Source organism: Amphiura filiformis, chromosome 8, assembly GCF_039555335.1.
Source record: "Amphiura filiformis chromosome 8, Afil_fr2py, whole genome shotgun sequence".
Taxonomy (NCBI): Eukaryota; Metazoa; Echinodermata; class Ophiuroidea; order Amphilepidida; family Amphiuridae; genus Amphiura; species Amphiura filiformis.
In genome coordinates, this window is record NC_092635.1 from 50143066 (window position 1) to 50150482 (window position 7417).

Below are 7417 nucleotides of genomic sequence, written 5' to 3' on the forward strand. Positions count from 1 at the left end.
TAACGATATAACCTAAATATATTGCATAAAATCAGTTGACAAAGTAACAATTACATTCAAAATAAAGACAACTCACAAATTGGATGAGCATTTTAAATACACCTCAACTTTCATAGGGTACACAAATACATGTGATAAGATTTTAATAACTTTGGATTATTCTAAGTTGCAATCACCATAATTCTAACCCTAATTTCACATCTTCCCATAATCCTAACTCTAATCCTAAATTCTTGAAACATAAACTCTAAACCTAGCCCTAGTAAGGTGAAGAGCATTCTTGTTTTAGGTTCATATTAAACTTGCTCTGACAGTGAACTACCTGATGTGAGAAAACATGGTTGAATAATTTACAAATATGCAGTTGGATCATGACATGACTTACCAACAAACACATAGAACTATTGTAATTTCAATCCTACAAAATGTATGTCTAATTTCACTCCTAAAAAATACAAGGACTAATTTCACTCCTATTAAATGATACGGAGTAATTTCTCTCACATTAAATCATATGGAGTAATTTCACTCCTAAAAAATGTAAGGACTAATTTCACCCTTATTAAATGATAAGAAGTAATTTCACTTGTATGAAATTATAAGGAGTAATTTCACTACAATGAAATGATAAGGACATTTTTATTGAGTAATTTCACTCTTATAAAATAACAAGGAGTAATTTTACTCTGAAGTGATAAGGAGTGATTTCACTATTATTAAATGATAAGATATTAATAATTTCACGCCTATTAAATGATAAAAAGTCATTTCACTCCTATGAAAAGATAAGGAACAAATTCACTATTATGAAATATCAAGGATTGGTGTTCACTTACAGGGAAAGCAGCAGGAAGTTCATCAGGGAATGATATTCTGTAGTCAGTTGAATCAAATATGGGTGCGTTATCATTTACATCTTCAACTAAGACATCTATGTCAAGCATGGATGATAGGACTGGGCTCCCATTGTCTCTAGCCTGTATATCAATCAAAAATGATAATTATATTAAAATAACTCATAGCTCAATTTCATCTTGCTTAGGAAAATACAATATATTTTGTCACATAACTTTTCACATGAACAAATAGCCATATGTAGAAATTCTGCCCTTAAATTCAATGTCAATAAATCTGTTCAATTGTCCTCAACTAATCATCATCAAAACGTGAGGCATCACCTCAAAAGGAATTTACTATTACCAAGCTATTTTACTGGACAATGTAAAACATTGTGTACATTCTAAAATACCCTTCTGTAATGAAGTAGGCAATTTCATTTAGAATCCACACTCCTCCTGTGGCAGATGTTGGTAATATCCACAGGGGGAGTATGCATTTCAATGGAATGAATTCATCACACAGCTCCATTTGAATTTCATACACCCTTTGGGAGGGTGGTGTTTCAAATAGAGTTGACAAATGTGATAATTCCATTTGAAATTCATACTCCCCCTGTGGAAGATATTTCTAAAATCTTTCACAGGGGTAGTGATAATTTTAAATGGAATAGCCAAATACATGATAAGTTGAATATGATACCAAACTGACCTGAATGGTTATTTGCAGACTGTCTTTAGTTTCTCTGTCCAAGTTGTTTATTAGTCTTAGTTTGCCATATCCATTTGCGTCAGCTATGATATCAAAGAAACCTGCACAAATAAAAGGAAATGATAACTTAATATCTGAAGGATGTTGATTCAGGATGCAGAATATACAAGGGATTAAAAAAAATGTTGAAAATGAACATTTACTGTATCATTCATTGCTTTTGTTGTATGCTGCTATAATATGGATATAGAACTTATAATTAAAAGCTCATATCCAGGGATGTAAATGGGCAACAAATCCATTTCCTGAAAATCCATCTGGTTCTTAGACAGGTGGCTGCAGGCTTGTGCGCGGTATTGAACATTTAGGGGGGTTTATCCGGGGAATAAGTTCCAGGGTATCACCCACTCCTAAAAAAATTGGGCTCTTTTTATTTAAAATTATCATCATCCAATTCCGATAATGCAAAATTACCAGAATTCCGGATTTTTTTTATGGCCAAATTTCCGGAATTACACCAATTTCCGGAAGATTGACATCCTTGCATATCTCAGAAAAAAATTGTTTGAACACTTGCTTTAATTCACATTCTCTCTGTGCATATTATTTTAGTCACTTGAAACTAAGATTAATAATAGTGTTGTCTCAATGTTCATATTCCACATATCCCCTTCCTTTCTCCAACCAATCAATGTCAGGAGATCATATGGTGATGAGGAGCATATTGTGCATTCCAATATTGCACTGGGGGGGCAGGGGGAAGCGGGGACCATTTCCAATTAGACCTAAACGTGTTCAAAAAAAATGTTCAGAGATTGAAGCAGCTTGGTGTCTCAAAATGTGAACTTAAACAGAAAAAGAAACTTGCATGAATTGATATGCAATTATTTGAGAGAGCAACAAAAATCAAACCAGCGCACTCAAGCTTTGTGCTCTAGATTTTATCCCACTGTGCCACATGAACTACAAGGTACAGCTTTCTGCTAGTCATTTTTACTATTCACAACTCTAATTTTATTATAACGTTAAAAGGTGAGCTGTTGTAAACTGCTTATCCACAAAAATAGCCTGTTTAAGTAAAATTTCAAAGTTTAGGGGCCTGAGCTTTCGATCCTAGCAGGATCTTTATCAAAGGCAAAGTGACAAGACAACACACAAACATGCATATATATAGTGACATGGACATAAAGGAAAAGGAAATAAGCAAGACAATAGAAGACATAAGTGGTTCCTGGGAACTATCAATTGGGGCAGGAAGTGGGATGTCATGAATGGAGATGAGAGGGATAAGGAAATGAATGAAGACAATGGGCTGAATAGAAAAATGAAAATGTGTGGTAAAAATAAAAACTACAAAAACATAATACATGATGATGGAAGTAAAAGGGAAATAAAAACTAAACTAATAAAGTGGATGGAAAATATGAATAACAAAATAGGAAGAAAAAAAAAAAAAAAAAAAAAAAATAGTGGGGGGGGGGGTAGGTTGGAATATTATGATAATGAAAACCAAGTTAATCGTTTCCCTCTTGGATGTTGAGACCATGTGGATGGATGGTACGTAGGCGCTTCATCCAGAATTTCTCCCTGCTGGCACGGACGGTGTCAGGACGGTTACCTAAAGACTCAATCCCCTGAAGGATCATGTCGGAGATAGAGTGGTTGGGGAGGTTAAAGTGATCACCAACCGGGGTGTCAAGCTTCTTGGTGTTGACTGTGGACCGGTGTCCATAAAACCGCTTCTTAAGTGCATTCTTGGTTTCTCACACATACTGTATACCACAAACTCTGCAAGAAATGAGATACACTACATTAGATGTGGTGCAGGTGATGTTGCCCCTGATCCTGTGGGAGGAATTGTTGGAATTACTGGTGACAGAATCCCCTTCTTGGATATGGTCCTTGCAAACAACACACCTGGAATCACATGTGACAGTACCCTGTTGTGTGGAAGGAATAGTATCAGAAAGAGGGGGACTTCAGCTCTCACAAGAAGATCTCTAAGATTGCGGGGACGTCTGTAGGCCAGGATGGGGTTATCGGGAACCGCTTCGTTGTAGCCGATCTGAGGTTTGAAGTATATGGTGATTGTCATTAGTGATGCTATGGAGGAGGGAGGTTAGGATGAAAAGTGACCACAAGAGGGACTCTGGTATTGGTGTCTTGGCTTCTGGGCTTCTGCTTCAGTACATCTGACCTGGGAAGAGATTTGACCTTGTTGATGGCCTGCTGCACTTTGTGTGCGCTGTGTCCCCTAGTTGTAAGGTTCCTCTTGAGGTCCCTAGCATGCTGTGAAAAGTCAGAATCATTAGTACAAATGCGGCGGAGGCGGAGAGCTTGGCTGTATGCTATACCACTTTTACAATGTTGGGGATGGCAACTGGAAGAGTGTAGATACTGGTGACTGTCTGTGGGCTTGGTGTAAAAATCTGTGACAACGGAGTCGTTTTCCTTTCTGATGGTGACATCCAAGAAGTTGACCTGGTGGTGAGAAAGTTCAGATGTGAATTTAATAGTTCTGTGGAAGGAATTGACATGGTCAAGGAAAGTGTGAAGGCTGTCTTCTTCTCTGGTCCAGATGAAAAACACATCGTCAATGTACCTCCACCAAATCCATGGACGACAAGGGCAGCATCCAACATCTGCTCTTCAAGCCTAGACATGAAGAGGCGGGCGAACGACGGGGCCATGCGGGTCCCCATCGATGTCCCAAATACCTGTAAATAGTGTTCTCCCATGAAGGTGAAATTGTTCTTAGTTAGTACATGATTCATGAGAGTCTTCAGATCATCAATGGGGGACTGGTGTGGTCACTTCTAGACAGCGCTTCACAGGTAGCTGCAATTCCTTCACTGAATGGGATATTAGTATACAGGGATGACACATCACAAGTGCCAATGATGGCAGTGCTGGGGATCTGGTCCGTGATGGCTTCAAGCTTCCTGAGAAAGTCCGGGTGTCGTGTATGTATGACGGAGTCTGTGAAACAAGGGGTTTAATGAAGTGGTCAAGCGAGAGAGATATGTTCTCAGTGGGGAACCATTACGGATACAATGGGTCGACCAGGATTCCCGGCTTGTGGATCTTGGGAGGAGATAAAATCGAGCAGCTTTAGAATCTGTAGGAGAGAGAAATGCATGGGCTTTGTCGGTTAATTCATCACGAGCATGCATGTCATCCAGGGTGGTCTGTATCTGTTGAGAGAAAGAGTCAGTAGGATCAGAATCAACAAGAGCATAATTAGTACGATTGTTGAGGTGCTTCATGGTCTCATCGATGTACTTTTGGCGATCCATGACAACCACAGCAGATCCTTTATCAGCAGGCTTGATGATGATATCAGTCCTGGTTCTGAGAGACTTGAGTGCCTGGCGTTCCTCACGGGGTAAGTTGTCATGTGTCCTGTGGGAAGAATTGGCAGAATTGTTAACTTGGGAACTAACAACCTGCACGTATGTCTCCATGGCTGGAACCCTGTTCTTGGGAGGGACCCAACTGCTTTTCTTGCGAAAAGGCTCAGGTTCAGATGCTGGCTCATCAAGGAAAAACTCCCGTGAGACGATGCGACGATAGTATTGAGTGAGATCCTGACTGAGCTCTACCTGGTTAACCTCTGGAGGGGTGGGACAGAACTTGAGGCCCTTGGAGAGAAGATCCAATTCAGCGGAGGAAAGAGAGGAGGATGATAAATTAACGACTGTGGAGGGAAGGTTTTCGTTATCATGGTTAGTAGCTGCAGGACGCCTAAACCGTCTTCTGTTGTGCTGTTGACGTTTCTCCAAGATGCCACGGATCTTCCTGTTTCTGCGATCAAGAAGTTCGGCTTTCTGTGTGGACAAACATAAATCTATCTCATTATTAAACTGTTCCCATTGGGCCTCTGTACAACATGATCGCAGGTCATCTTCGAGTTCAGTGATTTCATCAGAGAAACTGTCAAGAGAAGCAGCACAATGTTCAGTTAGGATATTGATGAGACGGATAGATGTACCATATAACAGTTGATTCCACTTCTGCTGTAGAGGACCAGAGAGAGTGCCCAGCGCTGGTGTACATTTTATCTGTAGGCCTGTAGGAATAATGCGAGAGTGGGAATAAAATCTGTAGTTATCTTGATGAAAAGAATAACGCATGGCTTTCTGTTTGGTCTTCCTGAGTTGCTGAAATAAAGATGTTGGGTTAGACATGGTAAATATAACTATAGTACACGTGGATGCTGAAAAAAGGGGGTGTAAATGACAATTAATATATGGCAACAAAGCTGTAAAAATAAAACATGCAAAATGGTTAACACAGATAACAGTAACAAATATACGATATACAATATGGATAAGGAGGATCACCACAAGGGGATACTGCAACAGAGAATTATTATAACGTTAAAAGGTGAGCTGTTGTAAACTGCTTATCCACAAAAATAGCCTGTTTAAGTAAAATTTCAAAGTTTAGGGGCCTGAGCTTTCGATCCTAGCAGGATCTTTATCAAATTTTATTATGAAATTTGTTATTTAAATAATTTTATTATGAAATTTGTTAATTCTTATCCTGAAAAGTTCCCATCTGCAATAGCTGCCAGGAGTCATATTTTTAGATGTGCAGACATTTTCAAAATGTCTTTAGGGCAGCTATTGCACTTGAACTACCCCCTCAATATGTTCTACCTACTTGCATCAGGTCCTTGCACCACATAGGTGACCTGTGAGTTTCCTGTGCCTGGTTCATCTCCATCTATAGCCAGCACAGTACAGTCAAGGTCAGTACCTGGTAAGGTGTCTTCGGGTATCATGATAAAATTGCAGCTAAATGGATCAAATTCTGGTGTATTGTCATTGACATCTAAGATTGTTAGAGTTACCTGTAATTGATCAGATATTTAGAAAGAAGGATGATTGCAGGATGATTTTTGTTTGCAAACAAACAAACAAACAAACAAACAAACAAACAAACTGACACAAACAAAAAAACAGCTTTTTCACTAACTTGACTCTTCAAACTTGAAAAATCTAACTCCTCGATGAAGAAAATCCCGGTTTCTCAAATTTGATTAACCAGATTTTTTCAAAAGCTAGCATTTTCAAATTTGATGATCTTGTTTCTGGATTTGATAAACTTTGTTTCTCTATAATTATGTAAAGCCAAATTTTGGATAAATTCATTTTTCTGAATGAGAACCCATGTTTCTCAGGCCTGGTTCAATTTGGTTTCTTGGCCAAAAATTAGGCTTCTTGATTTATTTGGCAAATAACTTGCCATATAGGTATCTAATTTCTGATCTAGAAGTCAATAATAAAGTCTAAAATACCCACCGTTGCAGTTGCCGATAAGACTGGCATCCCACTGTCACTTGCTCTAACGGTAGCCACTATCTGTGATATGTCTTCCCTGTCAAATGGTCCATTAAATGTCACCAAGCCCTATTGGTTATACATACATGTACAAAAGGTAAGTTAGATCATTGATATTATAACAAATTAAGATAGCAAATACAGACAAGATTAAGACCTCAATGTACAGTGGTGTCATCAGGGGGCAATCAATAGTAGGGGGCCTTTCCTTAAAATTTGTGGAAAGTCCATAGTCCAAAGGTTCATTAATAGTCCAAAAAGGATTAAAGCTAGGGTGTTAAGCATTTTAAGTTAGGTTTAGGGTCAGGGATAAGGTTAGGATTAGGGTTTGAATTGGTTAGTGTTACTGTTTGGGATAGGGTTAGGCTAGAGATAGGGTCAGAGTTAGGATTATAGTCAGGGTCATATTTAGGGTAAAGTGGCAAGTGTCACGGAAAAACGGAAAAATCCACGAAATTTAAGAAAAAAACGGAAAACAGGAAATTCACAGAAAACATGTGTTTCCTTGAGAAAAATGAAGAAAA